Source organism: Ascaphus truei, chromosome 2 (genome assembly GCF_040206685.1).
Source record: "Ascaphus truei isolate aAscTru1 chromosome 2, aAscTru1.hap1, whole genome shotgun sequence".
Lineage (NCBI taxonomy): Eukaryota > Metazoa > Chordata > Amphibia > Anura > Ascaphidae > Ascaphus > Ascaphus truei.
Genome location: NC_134484.1, coordinates 257773367 through 257791712, shown reverse-complemented (window position 1 = coordinate 257791712; position 18346 = coordinate 257773367). Strand labels below are relative to the sequence as shown.

The following is an 18346-nucleotide window of genomic DNA, read 5'->3' as shown; positions in this document are numbered from 1 at the left end:
CATGACTATATATATATATAGTCATGACATAATGCAATCTGAACAACCAAACACATCTAAAACACCACATTTAAAAGAAATACAAACCCTGTGTCAAAACAGCACATTCAGCACTTTTCTTCCTGCTCTCTCTCACTTTCTCACTATTCTAGTCTTTTTTTTCTATATTGTTTCTCTTGATAAAGTCAATTAGATGAAACGCGTAGAATTATGTGATCAAGTTCCTGTGTCTTATTTTAAATGGATCTTCTATATATGCCTTTTTAAAGTCGTTTGGGAGTTTTTACTTCATTTGTTCATTTAACCTATCTGGTTGGGAGTAGCGATTTCCATAAGGACACTGACAGCACTAAAGAAACATCATTCTGATAATCATATGAGATTCAGCAGTGGGAGAGAGCAGGAGCTCTGATTGCAGTCACCGCAAGACACCTGAGAGCAGGCGGCTTTTGGTGTGTTGAAGAGACGGATCTGACTACGCCAGAGCTTCATGGGCTGCGGTTAAAGATTGTGCTCCTACAGATATGCTTATTTTATCTACTATCTTGTAAGTAGAATCAGTGCTTATGCTGTGAAAGTCCTGAATATACTTACTTCACCATATTGGCTTCTTCTCTTTATTTTTAGATATACTAAACCCTCATCCTCTACAGTTGGACAATTGGACTATTTATTTACACCAGTGTTTATTATTTTAAACACATTGTATTGGTTTGCGCTGTTTGTTATATTTTTATATATATTTTGGCATCGTGTGTGTCCTACACATTGTAGCAGCATCCATTACATCTAAAAAATTATCTTTTTTAAGTTGAATTGTACTTTTGCGCACTTTTGTATTTTTTCTTTCATATATATATATATATATATATATATATATATATATATATATATATATATATATATATATATATATATATATATATATATATATAGTTTGTCTGGGATTGCTTTAGCCATAATTACATATACTAACTGTAATATTCCTACATGATTTCAGAATGTACATACCTTAGTAGTCTGTTTGTATCATTGTGTATGTGTTTTACACAAAATGGATTAGCAACATTGTTATGTCTTTCATGTCTTTTAGGTATTCTAAGATTATCTCTTATGTCTCTTTTGATTGGTGTGTCTCTCATTTTATTATGGATATATCCATTGGAAGGTTTCCGTTGTGGCATCTGGTGTTGGATATCAACTTGATTAGGAGAGGAGGGAATGGATTACGTATGGGATGGGAGACACCTATTTAACGAGTGTTAGCTGAACAGTAAAGTTACTCTTTGATAAAGTGCCGTCGAGGCAGGAAACGCGTCAGAGGACGTACCTGTTCATGAGTGTTTGGCTTCATGCCTATTAAATAGCTTTATTTTTTGCAGTGTAATGCTGGAGAGTTTATGTGATACTTCTAAAAAGAAGAGTAACCAAGAAAAATAAATAACAAGATATATATTCCTTGGATCTACTGTAGTTATAGTTGCTGATCTTTAATGCAGACTCCTAATTCAATGGAACAATCTTCAACCACAAAGCCAATACCAATGATTTACTGAAGGGAAGATAATGACTGAGTAGAGCTGTGAAAATGTCTTTGATGTTGCTTCCCAAAATAATTAGAATGTTTTACTTAAATTGAAAGAGTCTTTTGATCTCATTGCAAAGGGTTAAAATCCCAGTCCACATAAGCATCCATGGCCCAGATCCCCAAAAGGGAGATTCATTTGAATAGGAGTAAAGATGTACTAAAACTTAGCATCCTTTTGTGAATCTGGGCCTTAGGGCCTTATTCAGAAAGCCTCGATAAGGCCATTATCGACCAAAATGGCTACTCGTATTCAGATAGCCTCGATAAGTGCTCGATAATGGCCTGTATCGACGCAAAATTTTATCAATATCCGAAATTCGCCGACTGAGCAGCGATCAGCCCCTTAACGACCATTTTCGGATGGTTGATAAACTCGCGCGATTCAGAGACCCGCGAGTCGGCTGTCGCGGCATATCGCAGCCCATCACAGCCCTAAAAGGCGGTCTTCTCCCCAAATCCAATTCACCACAAATTTTTTGGTCAATTGGTGGGGAGATGCCTCGATGAGCAGCGATGTGTCGGGACTTAGAAAAAATCAGGCCCCTTTCCTGCCTTGGATTGATGCCGGGGGTCTCCGGAACTGATAGCCATTAATAGCAGCTCCGGACCCCCCGGCATGCATGCGAGGCAGGAAACATGCATGTACAGCAACTTCATTACCTTAACGGCTAACCGCTAAGGCAATGAAGGGGTTAAACACCCGTGCCAAGCTTACTGTAAGAAACATACAATACAATACAATACAGTGGCTAGCGAGGGTGGGTGAAGGGGGAATTTGGCCCTTAGTGGCTTTTTAGGCATTGCAGGGGGGGATGCGGGGGGAGTTAACCCCTTCATTACCTTAGCGGTTAAAACCGCTAAGGTAATAAAGGGGTTAACCCAACCGCTACCCACCAGCAAGGTCTAAACACCCATCCTTAGGGCTAATACCCCCTTCACCCACCTGTGAGGCCTAAACACCCACCACTGACTGACTATACCCACCCTATACCTATTGAGTAGTATAGTGGTACATCATACCCATATAATAATAATATGGGCATGATAAGCCTCTATAGCAATCAATGGGCACCCTAATCAAAATACAGTAATACACAAGACACACAATAATAAAACGTAACTAAACTCCAAAAAATTACACGTCACTAAATGCAAACAGTAGCCAGCTAATCCAATCAATACAATCAATAGCAACATCAACAATGAATTCATTAAACCATTAACCAACCTAAACAATTAATTCCGAAACCAACTCAAAATGAATAGTAACACTAACTAATGTAAACAATTAATTACTCCAACATTAATGAATTTAAACAGTTAAATAGAAAGAAAGACATTCTAACAATCTCTGAAGTAACCATAAAACACATTAGCTAACATAATATAACATTAAATACAAAGGAACACCAATCGCAAACCTTTAATTATATTAAGCATGAAAAAGAAACAATGACATCCACATAATACATGAAATGCCAAAAAGCAACACTAATACCCAGCGAGAAATGCCCCCCAAATATTGTCAGAATAATGTATTAATCTGTACCCTAAAGAGGTACCGATTAATATATTATCAGTCAATGTACCTCCCCCCAAAAAAATCAAAAAACACATCCAAAGATTAAACCTGTAAAAAGAGACATTTACAAACATTGAATATATTACTTATCATTAGAAGCGGTGGCCCTCCGACTCCCGGGGAAACAGGAAGCTCACGTACCTTAAAGGCCTCCAACAGCATCCGATGCCATCCACCATGAAGATCCGGCTCAGGTACCCCAATCTTCTTTTTTCTTTCATTAATCACCTTCTTCTATCTTCATCTGTAACCATTTCTTGTTCTTCTTTATCTTCTTTCTTCATCTGTCAATCCAAAATACCCCATGTTAAATCCCAGCCGATGCTGTCTCGTCGGCTTCTTGGGTTCAAATGAGGCGTCACGGCCTTAAATATGGCTTGTGACATCACATTTACCCTCAAAATGGTTAACAGCCACCTGATTGGCTGTTAAAACCATGTGCAGACTTGAATTATTATTTTTTTGCCGTGACGTCACTTAAAGGGAATGATGCCAGCCAATCAGAATGGCTGTGCTTTATTTGCCTTTAAGATGACGTCACGAAGCCGGTGTCAGATGGTATTTCAGCCAATCAGATCGTGGGAACAAATTCCACATTCTAATTGGCTGAACTACATTGTGACACAGCGGCCATCTTGGATTTAGTGACGTCATGTTAAAGGGAATGATGCCAGCCAATCAGAATGGCTGTGCTTAATACATACTACTGTCGCGGCCGAGTTTATTCTTACATTTACCCAGTCTCGGCCGCGACAGTAACTGGGCGCGCGCCGGGGTGTCCCGTGCGCGCGCCGAAGCCTCGGAGGAGCGGTCCTCCGATCGGGGCTTCCCCCTCCCCTCTCCGGGTACGCCGGGTCCCCTGGAACCTCCCACCGCCGTCCCCCACATCGCGGGACACCAGGGCCCGCGCGCATGGGGCGCAGGCGCCCGATGAAGCGTGACCGCGCATCGGTGACGCGCGGCACGCCGAGGGGATTTGGCTAGCAAGCCGGGAAATCTCCCGGTTGCGGAACTAGCCAACTAAGGATTAAACGTGTCGCCAGTGTATATACAGTAAGGTAAAATCTTGTCATTACTATAATAATATCATCTTAGTTACAAAAATCTGATGGAGGCAATTGCAACCAGGCAAAATATTAACTTGTTGTAGTACTGTATATTATTTGTACATCTGGAATAAGGAGGTACAGTACTGTGCAACTCATCAAAAAGATGTTACGCCTTTTCATATTTTCAGCCATATATGGTCAATGACTTAAGGTGGTCTAGCCGAGGGCAGCTTTTGTTTAATGTGGCTACTGAAGCGACACCAATTTCAGCCATATGACATCAAAAATGCTTTGCACAGTCTCATCTAGTCTGTTTCAGTTTGTTGCAGTCATATCTAGGTTTGTCAAATGTGTCTAAAGAATTCATATATGTTATGTTGGAATCCATGAAGATTATTTTTTAAAGATTTGCATGGTCTTAAAACAAAAAAGGAAAACTTTATTTTAAAATTGCAATTTGTGTTCCTTTTTTAACACTATGAGATACAGTAACAGCCGCTTTTTGTTAATTTGTGAAATATATTTCAAGCTTTAATTGTGGTTAATTAGGACATGAGTTGATTTTCTGAATAAATACGTGTTACAGTGCAGTTGCTAAGTATAAACCATGCTTTTTCATTACAATTTAGCATTTCATTATAGGCTTTTGATGGTATAAGATCACATTTTAAAATGCTACATAAAGGTAATGACAATCTGCTGTATAGCCCTCTGACAGAGTATTATGTACAGTGCGTATGTGTGTACAGTGCGTATGTGTGTACTGTACAGTACTGTATGTATATCTTTATGTATATATTTATTTGTATAACGTCATCCATGTACTGTACAATAAATTCAGTAGCTCTTTACAGCAGTAACACATGTGACAAAATAATATTAGGTTGTTTTATTTAATTATGTATTGAATCCATATTTTTTCTCCTTCCTCATTCTTTCTATTTCCGTACTCATTTTTTATTCTATATTTATTTATTATATTTTATATGATAATAATTTATTATATCAATTTTTAGTGTTATTTCTGTGCAGTTAATATAATGTTTTAAAAGTGTTTAAATAATAATTAAATAGTATTTGAATAATATTTCATTATGGACTTTTACAATCAATATTGGAAATTAATTGTTACTTTTCCGAAGACTAGTTCTGAGTTTCCTTCCCAATCTCAATCTCTATTCTATGTTTTGATTATTCAGCAGTGAGTTGGTATTTAACCAGTTAAAAATGTTGCTGTGAATAACCATGCATTTCTTTTTCATTTTATTGCTTGGAAACCAGTATTCATTCAATTTGTACTGTGTGACTATCAGTTATAAATGGTGCACATTGTTTTAAAGTATTTATTTTAATTTATTTTAATAAATATGTATAACCATTGTTATTTTTTTTTATTTGAAATGTATAAATCTGTAGCTATCATGATTTTAGATTTGAGCAGCTGTGGATCTTCTTTGTGGTTGGTCGAACACAACCCCCTTGCTTGACCAATCACATGAATCCGCAGTTGCATTCTAATGTGATATCAGCACCCCTGAAGAAGTAGATTTTAATCTCCAAAATACGTAGGACTGAATGCATCAAGTTGTTATTTGTGGATTCCAGATAAAAGATTAGTGATACTAGCGCTAAAACTTAAATACTATATATTATCAATATATAGTGATAAGTGAAAAAAAAACATACATATGGGTCAGGCTGACGAGTAAAATACTGACTAGTACAGACAGATTTAGAACATAAAACAAATAAACCAGGCGCCTATAACAAACATTGATATTCTGACCATATATAAATGTCCAATTGGATCATTCGTGATCTTCAGTTGAGCCACACGAACAGTCTCATATCATTAAAAAGAGAAGCAGAAAAATGTATCATAGCATATAGATGCTAGGTATACTGAAATCTACACTAATAGACAAACTCACTAAACTAACAGAACATCTATCACTAGGTGTTGTCCTATATGTTCTGTTAGTTTAGTGAGTTTGTCTATTAGTGTAGATTTCAGTATACCTAACAGTTACTATGCTATGATATGTTTTTCTGCTTCTCTTTTTCATTATCATGATATGAGACTGTTTGCTTGGCTCAACTGAAGATCACAGAATTATCCAACTGGACATTTGTGGATTCCAGATACACTGTCACTGTCAGAGATGTCCCTGATGGGAGTTGAACTCAGGTCGTTCCTGCTCAAATCCAGCAGCTCTTCCTCACTGCCACCAGGACTGTTGATCCTGGCTGCCTGTCAGTAGACAACTCACTACAGATCATAATGAGATAATCACCTGCACCTGTCCCATGTCTCCAGTCAGCTCTATAGAAACATCCTCTTCCTGTTCCTCCTTGCTTGTTTATACTTGTGTTTCCTGGATAGACTAGCTCACTGCCTTGCTGCGCATTGTTGTTCCTGTTATCGTTGCCAGACTTTTGACTGTTACCCAGACTATGCCTCTCCCTGCCTGCCATGCCATTTCCAGCTACTGGAATCCACTTCACAGTTGCCGCAAGGCTTGACAGTCACCAGGATCTGTGTCTGCCGCAATACAAGCTCCTGATTGATCATCGGGTAGTCGATATTCAGTGACACGGTCCAGTAATGTAATTATCTGCCGCTCAGGACTCAGTGAGTGTAAACGGCATTTTGCCATCAGTGTGGGAGCTTCCCTGCATTTCTTTTGAGCCATGAGAAGAGCCGGTCCAGCACAGACCGAGCCCCATGAAAGCGTTACCGGGACCAGAAACCAACAGCTCACCACGAGGAAGGTGACTATCCTCTACCTGTATCAGATTATGGGAACCATCGCTTGGTGTGGGGACAAGCTGTGTGCCAATTGTGGTAACATGTCACTAACATGCTAATGCCTGTTTTTATCAAAATTGATGTACGTGCATTAGTTACCAACTTCACTATAGCCTAATATATTTTTACAGATGCCTCGGCCATTATTCAAACAAATCTCGAAATGGAATTTCGAGATATGCCTGTGATCCTCACTAGATTTGCCAGGGCAGACTAATGGCCCATCGGATTAACACAGCAGTGGTCCCTGCTGTCTGAATCCTACCGGAGTCTGCCTTTCTGTAATAGACGCTCAGTAAGAGATAGGCTGAATCAGTCACTCAACTGTAACTGCGCACCTCTCACAGGCGATCGCAGGTCTTTTATTAAAATTCTAACATTACAGTAATGTAGCAGGGGGTCCCCTGAGATGAACAAAGTTGATTTAAGCCTCAGAGACCCCTTACTTCCAAGATACAGGCCCCGTTATGTGATGCCGGTATCCCCATGTTAAAATCCTCTGGGTCACGTGGCTGTTGGATGTAAACAAAGCAGAGATATACCGGCACCCCATACTGGGGCCTGTATCTGTATCTGGGGAAGAAAGGGGGTCCCCGAGGCTGAAATCAACTTTGTTCAACTCAGGAGACCCCCTGCTCCCTCACACTAGAATAAACACCCTCCCCCCAATAAAAAATCATTACCTTAGAGGGTAGCTGCTAAGGTAATGAAGCTGCTTACATTTTCTTTTTATTCATAGTGTGCGTGAGCAGGGGGTCTCTTGAGCTGAACAAAGTTGATTTCAGCCTCGGGACTCCCTACTTCCCGAGTTATAGGCCCCGGTATGGGGTGCCAGTATCCCCCGCCATGTTAAAATATACGTGGGATGTAAACAAAGCAGAGGGATACCGGCACCCCATACCGGGGCCTGTATCTCGGGAAGCAGTGGGTCACCGGACATGAAACCAATGCGGTTCTGCTTAGGAGATCCCCTGCTCATCTACACTAGGAATACAATTTAAATAATAATAATAATAAAAAAAATGATAGCATGTTCTTGTATAGCGCTGCTAGTTGTACACAGCGCTTTACAGAGACATTTTGCAGGCACGGGTCCCTGCTCCGTGGAGCTTACAATCTATGATTTTGGAGCCTGAGGCACAGGGAGATAAAGTGACTTGCCCAAGGTCACAAGGAGCTGACACTGGGAATTGAACCAGGCTCTCCTGCTTCCAACTCTTAGTGCCAGTCAGTGTTGTTACTCACTGAGCCGCTGTACAAATATTTAGTAAGCGCCAATACCCCACCCACCCCGAGCCCCCCCATAAAACCATGATTTATTATTTTACACACAGGTTTAATATCACAGGCTGGCAGGGGACCCCGGTGGTCCTGAAGGGTGTCCGCAGGCCCCACATTGCATCCATGGGGGGTACCCACAGGTGTCTGTGGGCCCTTGGGTGGTTTCCATGGGGGTCTGGAGGCCCTCAGTGGTTCTCACAGGTGTCTGGGGTCCCTCGGGGTGGTCTCTGTTGGTCCATGGGGCCCCCACAGTTGTGTGGCCTCTGGTTCTTCCCTGCAGGTATCCCCTGTGGGTCCTCAGGTGGTACCCATGGGTATCTGGTGATCCTCGTGTGGCACCCGTGGGCATCTGGGTGTCTTCAGGTGGTCTCCATGGGTCCCCGCTGCCCTGCGGAACCTATCCTGTATGTAAAAAAATAAAACATGGCCTACATTTAAATCAATACCCCCCCCACCACCACCACCACCACCAAACACATCCAGTACAGTAATGGGCAAAATAACTATTATCCAGATATAGATAATGGATAATTTTCCCATTATTAAACACATTAGCCAGCATAAATAAAGTAAATAAATACAGTTCTATTTACCACAGCCAATGTGAAGGGTGTCCTCGTCACGATACTGCAGGTCCCTGTACTTCATTGCCAGAAAGCATACATACAGTAATAAATACATTCTAATGTCGCCTAACCACTTATTCACCTTAGCAGTTAATAACCGCTACAGTATTTATGGGGTTAACCCACCCTGCCTCGCTACCTACCCGGGAGTCCTAACCACCCACCCCAGACCTACTATACCCACCCTGTACCCATTGAGTAGTATAGTGGTACATCATACCCATATAATAATACGGGCCTGATAAGCCACTATAGCAGTCAATAGGCACCCTAATCAAAATACATTAATGCACAAAAGACACAATAATGAAACATTCAAAAACACGGAAACACCCCAATTCACTAAATAAAAACAGTAGCCAACAAATGCAAGTAATAAAAGCACTAACCAGCTCAACAAGGAATTAATTAAACCATTTACCAATCAAAGCTATGAATTAATAAAACAACAATGAATTAATTGTAACAGTAACCAATCAAAGCAATTAATTATTAAAACATCAATGAATTAATTGAAACAGTAACCAACAAACACTTTAATTATTAAAAAATATCGGCAACACAGCAATTAGAAGTATTACCCAACACAAGACATCATTAATTAAAAACGAAAATCAATCACCAACATTTTTTTTTAAATAAAGCAGCAAAATAACAAACAATTACTTCCACAGAATAAACAGACATAGAAAAAATCACACTCAATACAAAGCAAGAAATTAAAAATTAAATTATTGGCCTAATAATGTATTGATCTGTACCCTAAAGTGGTATAGATTAATACATTATCTGTCAATGTGCAAAGAAAATAAAATACACATCCAATCGAAAAACCTGTAAAAAAAAATACATTTCCAAACATTCAATATTTTAATTACCTTTAGAAGCGTTGGCCCTTTGACTCCTGGGGAAACAGGAAGCTCATGTACCACGAAGGCCCAAAACTGCATCCGATGCCATCCACCATGAAGATCCGGATCAGGTACCCAATTCTTCTTTCTTCTACCTTTAAACAGCTTCTTGTATCTTCATCTGTAATTATTTCTTTATCTTTTAATCTTCTGTCTTCATCTTTCAATCCAAAAAACCCCATGGTAGAGCCCAACCGATGTTATCTCGTCATCTTCTTGGGCTCAAATGATGTGTCAAGGCCTTAAATATGGCAACTGACCATCTCGGGTCCACCACGCGATGTAACGCAAGATGTACCAAGGTAAATGTTCGAATAACGGCCGCTGCATCTGTACAGTACATACCATGAGAGTTGTGCGCTGTCTTTCTTCAATCTACTAGTACCTCAGGATGACGAGCCACCCTTTTTGACTAGCAGCAGACTCTCAGGTGTTGCACTAACAAGGTCATATTGTTTTTGTAATTATTTAATCACATGTGTATAAGGTCACACTTTATGTTATTCGCATTGTAATGCTCACATAATTTGTGTTCGTGTCACAATATTTTGACACATTAAGTATCACATAATTATTTTGAATATATTTATTGAGTCACGTCATTTCACGTCATTTCACTATCTGGTGTGCGGTATGTTCACAAAAAAATTTTTACCCCCCAGATACATGCAAACCCCTCCACACCCCAAATACATTTTTTTAATTTCCCCAAATACATACCAAATCCCCCACCCCCAAATACATACAAACCCCCCATCCCCCAAATACATATAAAAAACATCCCCAAATACATAAAAAAAAAAATACATATAAAAAAACCTCACCCCCAAATATATATATATAAACCCCCCAACTACATAAATAAAAAGACACCCCCCAATACATATAAAAAAACACTGACCCACTAAATACATAAATAAAAAACACCCGCCAAATACATTTAAAATACAGACTTATCTTGGGGTGTGTTTCAGACCTCTGGCCGGGCTCAGCTAACGGTCCTCTCATTTCCGTTGCAAGGCCTGGCTCTTCCCAGCTTCGGGCTTCTCTTACTGACTGTCCCAAGCTGAACTTCAGAGGCTGGTGCATGCTGGGCATCACTCTCATGATGGTGAATACCGGAAGCTGAGCCCAGCTTGCTTCCCGCACGCGCTGATATCAGAGAGGCCTTGCGTTTGCCAGCATATGATAGTCAGTGCAGGGGGCCCGCAGCTGGGATGAGCTAGGGCTCAGCGACGGCAAAAAGAGAACCGGCAGCTGGGCCCCCTGTAGCACTGGGCCCGGGACACTTGTCCTGGCTCTCCCCCAGTCGGCGGCCCTGGCTATATCTTTATTTCAAGATAATGCAACATTATTTAATTAAAATGTCACTCCCAACCACACACTGAAATGTGTTTAAGTCATCCATGACTTAAATAACCCAGTGTTAGTCTTGGTACTAACCTTACTGGATATAACAGAGTAAATGGTATGTTATTCTGGGCAACATTAAAATCCCTGCTCTCCAATTGATCAAAATTCCAGGCATTAATAGTGGATAGTTACAAGCTGGAGGAAAAGGGGACGGTCATTTGACTTGAGAAACAAGGTATGCTGTTCACCTGGAGGAACAAGATGGCAGGCTAGAGATGGAGGGGGGCTTGCCTGGTTATCCATCCTGGGTGGCAAGAGGAGGTTGATGCATTCCCACAATCCTGTTTATCGGGATTGGGGGAGTGCCATTGGGGAGGGGAAGAGTCTGCAGCATCCTATACATAAAATTGGAGGGGATGGGGAATTGGTAATTTTTGTATTATTAGTATTAGAATAATTTAAAAAATACAAAAATGTTGCCTATATTAGCAGAAAAGAGAACTAATTGCCCATTAAATGCTGTAATCAGCATATTTGCATGTAATTTGAAATAACAAGGATTAAAAAATGTCCAATTTTTTTACAGAAGTAAAACCTATTTAGCATCACGTTATTTGCTTAAGTGAATAAAGAGTTACTATCAGCATGTGTCAGCGTCATGTGGAAAAGGCTAACAGAGCTTAGTGAAGCTGGGCCTGAGAGCTGGAGAAACAGGCACAGAACATAATATATATAGCACCAACAAGCAGCAGACTTCCTTTAAAGGTGACTACCAGTGTGAAGAACTCAGGGTGGTATTTATTCAAGGTCAACAAAAATATGCAGCCGTCTAGTTCAGTGACTGCGGTTAACATTTTTATCAAGTATTTGTTTTTTGTTTTTTTTAAACTTGCCAGTTGATGAATGCTAACATTTCTATCCTTATTTTACTATCTAGATTTCTACATTTTCCACATTGCTTTTTGCTTATTTGCATAACAAAAATATGTGCTGCTTTCCCACTGGAATAAATCAAATTTCCATGCCCCAGGTACAAAGAAGAACAGATAGAAATACTCACAGATTTCCTACTGCTATAGGATATAGCACTGTAACAGGGACTTATATCTGTTTGAGAGAAACTGCCTCTAAATCCAGCAGGGAGCTGGTTAATTGCAAACAGGCAATTAACAAGACTCCACCTGGCCACATTAGAGCTGTAAGAAAACAGAAGAGAGATTCCTGAGTTCACAATTGTGCTGATACAGGAAAGCAGAGAAGCCTGAACACCGACACTGTCTTGAGCACACAGGTGTGCTGAAATCAAGACACCCAGAAACCCAGAGACCTATATTTCCTGGACACACAGGACCCAGTAACCTCCCAGAAAGTGATATCGAGGACCACCTGCTTAAGGTACCTCCTGAGACATTGGGTGATAGGCTGGTAATGGGAATATCGCTACAGTCCTGCAGATTGGTTCTGGGGATGTAAGCTATCCCCTAACAAAGGGATAGGGGGTTGTTATTTTGTTGTTTTTGTATATTTTGCCTGGATAAAGGAACAGGCTCAATAAAGCCAAGATATAAGTGCACCCAAATCAGTCTCCATTATATGTACACATCTCTTACAAGCATCCTTAAAAGGTTTTTTTTTTTTTTTTGTAAGTGTGGGTTGCAGAATTTCTCCAAACAATGTGTAGCCAGGCTTGCCATATTCTACTAAAGGCCAACCCGGAGAAAAAGTAAAAAAAAAAAAAAAAATCCCTAACTTGGTGCGGCATGGTGGTGCGGCATGGTGGTGCGGCATGGTGGTGCGGCAGCGGCTCCCAGCATTCTCCTGCAACTTATCCTCCAACTGCAGTGAACTTGGCTGTGCGGTATCAAATGACGTCGCGTTGCCATGACAAGGGTACACTTCGTGACATCATTGCACTACGCAATGTCACGTACAGTCCCTTTGTTATGGCAACGCGGCATCATTTTACGCCGCAAAGCCATGTTCAATGCAGTTGGAGGGGAAATTGCAGGAGAATGCCGGAGACACCACCGCAGCATGCTGCACGCCACCGCCACCCAGAGATTGACAAACTAAACCCATAGCCGAGGGGTAAGTGCCCGGAACCTGAAGTCTCCGGGTCAACCCCAGAGAGGTGGCAACCCTGTTTTTAGCATTGTCATAAATGAAAAAAAATTATATATTTTACAAAAATAACATTAACAGATTATTCTGGAACAAGCTATACCAGTGAAGGGTGGATTTATTTTGTGCATTAATTCTAAAAACAACACATACAAGTTTCCATTTATTGTGGTACTGTACCTCATGATGTTAAACCAATTTTACGTCTTGCTGTCAGTGAGAAACTTAATTCAGTAGAGTTTGTACTCTGAAGAAATGATTACACAGAATCAAGTTCAGAGACACTTATTTGGGAAGTTGGTGACTCATTTCAAGGACTTGAGTTCTTGTCAGGCAGTATACAGTGTAGATAAATATGCAAGTCCTGTCGGTCATGCATCCATGTGTAAAAGTGGCCCTTGTGCTATGTAATAAACATATATTTTTCACTGTTTAAGGGATTACTTACTGCACCCACCTCAGAGCTGATGTAACAGGAAGTAGAATGGGTTCCTGCCATTTTGAGTTAGCCTACTACTTTATTGGAGCGGACTACCCAATCTGCCCTTTTGAAAATGAGCATTGTATCCATGACGTACAGTGCTTAGTACATCAGAAGGCCCATTTGGGTGTCTGGGCCTGTGCTGTATCAGGTACATGATAAGGGCACACTAAGGGATAAGGCAAGCCCCAAGAAAAAAAAGCAATGGTCTGGATTTGTTACCAACATCTGATCTGGATCTGAATTCGGAGGTGGATTGGGCACTAAAAGAATAATGTGGGCAGATACATTCCAATCCCATCCTTCCAGATTTTGTGAAATCCGCCATCAAATTGTATGCTAAAGCTGCTGAGGGAGACCTATTTTACTAACGTCTCAAGCACTACAGTATATATAACGTCCTAATAACACCACTAGATTATGATTTTTTTTCTTCAGTCCAATTGCGTGGGGAGATTTACTGATCATTGACAACTTTCTGAAATCTCAAAATAAGAGAGAACAGTCCACTATCTTCCCAGCTTGACCCAGAAAATTGGGTTTGTCTACGCAATCATATCTCGGGGCTAGAGAGGGACCACCATGGAAAAGTACTACTATATAGTCCTCCCAGAATACTGTGTCATATTTTGTAGAAATTGGAGGACCCTAAGGGTAATAAACAAATATACAGACACATAGAGAGCCAATGGAAAAAAGATAATGAGAAGAAGGGCAAATAAGAAGGTGACAACCCTGATTCAGTTGAAAGGCCAACATTGAGAAAATCAATGTGACATCAATCACTATGAAAAATTAAATGGGACATTCAAAACGGTCATTCTGGTGTTAATTGCCATTTGTCAATGGCTGTTGATATGGCATTGAAATTTAGTGAATCTCGGAGATTGGGAATTGTTAATTTAAGGCTGTGATTATAGTGCAGGTGTGTGCGCACAACAGAGCACAAGGAGTTGCGCTCGCCGGTCGCCCGAGTGTTTCTTGTACTCTGATGAAGTGGCAATGGGGAGGTGTGGTTGTGATCTCACCAGGCTGGTTCGCCCTCATTGGCTGAACCGCTCACATGATGCGGCCATGACATTGTTGTCGCGCGAAAAAAACAAAATTATTTGTCAGTTCAAAATTTTGCCAAACCGTCGCACTTCCTCGCGAGCACTACGGCCTGCCTGATGGAGCTACTGTATTTTGTTCGCACTGCATGCTTCATCATTAATATGACATATGTATTTGGGTCACTGAAGTACTTAATATATATACTTTCTTATTGATATACACTGTGTGTCTGGTATTAGGCTTACAGGTTTTTTATCATCCAATATCCTGTATTCTGGTATAGCATATCTGTTATTTATTTAGTATAATTGTATATGTTTCCTTTGAGGTCTGACATCCAATTACCTTCAGCTTAGTATCATTCATTATGACCGGCCGGTCTTTTTTCACTGCGGGAATTTTGTTCCCATAAGTGATCTATTATTCTATGATACTGTATTATTCATGCTGGGTTTACAATATTGTATTTTTGTTATTTTGAGTGTATCAATATGATTATCTGTCTAAATTAGTCAGGCAGTCTCTCCAGTCAGCTGTTTGTTTTTTCATTATTTTTTGATCTAATAAATTACCATAACTATTTTGCACATACTTGTCTGAGTGCTTTTTAGAGGTTTTCTTTTTTGTGTTTATATATTTACTTTTTCCTCTAGCACCGCCTAGCAGCTAATGTGTTTGCTGTGATTTCTTTTTCAGATATATTTTTCTGGTTAAATTAGGTTTAGACATTGCATTTACTTATTGGAAGTTGATGCGGTATTCACTTTCTGTGTATGTTATATATATATATATATATATATATATATATATATATATATATATATATAAATGTATATATATATATATATATATATATAAATGTATATATATATATATATATATATATATATATATATATATATATATATATATATGTAGAGGTATCGGTACCGTGTTAGCCGGTGCTTTAATAATCAAAAATGAATAGACAATACCGTTCTGTGGCTAACGAAATGCTTATATTTGTTCGAGCTTTCGAGATACACTGATCACTTCTACTGGCGATGGTACATTGAATAAAGCAAGTTTAAACTTAAAAACAGTGCATATACTGTAGGAATGTTATCTGTGACTGAAACCTAACCCTCCCCCCCCCCCCTGTAGTATGCGATTTATGACTTGAGGTGTTAAATAATCCCTGAATGTTAGTGATGTAAGAGTGTGTGTGTGTGTATGCATGTAAATATAAATTGGTAAAGAGCACACAGTGTATACAGGGCTTTACAAAAGGTGTGTGTGGAGTGGGAGTGTATATCGATGGTGTGGGTAGGTGTGGAAATGTAAGAGGCTGTAGCATTACTAAAAATGTGTGTAGATATTCTCACAGATTTTGTTTGGAAGGACACTTATTGTTTGGCCACTCTTGATGTTCAAGCACTTTACACATCCATTCCACATATTGGGGGTTTAGAGGCTATAGATTACTTCTTAGCACTACATGGCACCTTACCACTTTCTCAATGTTGTTTTATTCACGATTCATTAGAATTTATACTAAAACACAATTATTTTTTTGTTTGAACACGAGTTTTACTTACAACTATGTGGCACGGCTGTGGGGACATGATTTGCACCTTCTTTTGCCAATTTGTATATGGGATGGTGGGAGTCGCTATACATATGGGGTGTCCATGTATCTCAGCCGCAATTAGTTATGTGGCGGAGATACATCGACGATGTGTTCGTTGTCTGGGATGGCGATTACGATTCTTTTGATCAATTTGTATCACAATTAAATACCAATAATTTTAATCTCACCTTTACTAGTGAAATAAATAAATCCAATATTATATTTTTAGATTTGGAGATTTATGTTGCTGAAAACCAACTTTTGACCAAAACCCACTTCAAAACTACTAATGTCAATTCATTTTTACACCCCACAAGTGGACATGAAAGGAGATGTATTAATAACATCCCTTTCAGCCAATTTTTACGTATCTGATGAAATTGTGCAAATGTGGAAGCATTTAAAGAACAATCCCTAATCCTTTTTGACCGCTTTCATCAAAAGGGTTATGATGATATGTTGATTTCTAGTGCCTATAATAAAGCATTGAACATTGATAGGAAAAAAAGAATTACACATAAAACCAAAAAACAAAGGAATTCAGTTGCTACTTTGAATAGAAAACCATATTTATTAAATCAAGTATTAGAGGATGAATCCAGTCCACCTCATTCACCAACCAATGCTCGAATTACCAGGGATACTCAGAAACAAAATCAGAAAAAAGAAACACCATATTTTATTACTAAATTTAATAGTTCTCATAACAAAATAAAATACATTTTAAACAAACATTGGCATATCTTATGTATGGACCCAATATTGTCTAAATTTCTGGCAAGTAAATCCCCTATTGTTTTCACAAAATCAAACAATTTAAAACTATCTTGGCTCCTAGTCTTCTAAAAGGTACAACTTCCAATAAGAAAAAAGATCTAAGAGATGTGTTAGGTATTAAAGGGAATTACAGGTGTAATAAATGTAAAATCTGTTAAAAATGTTGACGCAGAATTGTTTTAAATCACATATGACAGATCATCAGTACGAGATTAATACCTATATTGACTGTCTAACAACCTATGTGATTTAAAAACCATTTTGGCCCCAAGCCTCCTTAAGGGTACTGTCTCTACAAAAAGAGGGACTTAAGAGATGTGCTGGGTCTAAAAGGGAATCATAGATGTAACAAATGCAAAATTTATCCAAAAATGTTGACACAAAATCATTTTACATCAAAAATGACAGATCTCAAATATGAAATTAATAATTATATTGACTGTTTAACTACATATGTAATATATATATATTACAATGTGGGTGCGGTCTACAATATGTAGGCCGCACCAAGCGACATTTAAAAATACGCATTATGGAACACCTTAGAAACATTGTTAATATCCCTAAACTGTTAATCTCAGCCAAACCCCTCACACATCTTTTAACCCACTTTAGAGATGTTCCTCAGTGTAGCACTGCAGGAGTTAAATATATATTGGCATTGAGCACATAGTAACCAATATTAGAGCCGGTGACAGAGATCTTCAAATTGCAAAAAGAGAACAGTTGTGGATCTTTACCCTCCAAACAAAACATCCTGGGGGGTTAAATGACTATGTAGAGTTGACACCATTTTTGAGATAAATAGTGGGAGTCAAAACACCTAGAGGAGAGGAATATCTACTGTACAATCTGTCATTTATATATTGCTCATTATTTATATGGACCCTCTCTGGCCTGGCTCTTACATTTATTTTTGTGTTACTCTATTTATTTTGCTTAACCCATTGAGAGCATCACAAAATACCTATGGCCATACTACCCCGAAAGTGCCAGATCCCATCTGATCTCGGAAGCTAAGCAGGGTGATGCTTGATTAGTACCGGGTTGGGAGACTGCCTGGGAATACCTGGTGCTATATGTGAATCACATATTTTTTCCTCTTT

At 39.3% G+C, this 18346-nt stretch overlaps 1 protein-coding gene and 1 pseudogene across 2 annotated transcripts in view; one reads left to right on the top strand and one right to left on the bottom strand.

Annotated features, from left to right (window-relative positions):
- ADCY2 (adenylate cyclase 2) overlaps positions 1–18346 on the bottom strand; it is a 1451375-nt gene that overhangs the window by 1224643 nt on the left and 208386 nt on the right. The window lies entirely within an intron of this gene.
- Positions 18206–18324, top strand: LOC142488897 (5S ribosomal RNA; annotated as a pseudogene).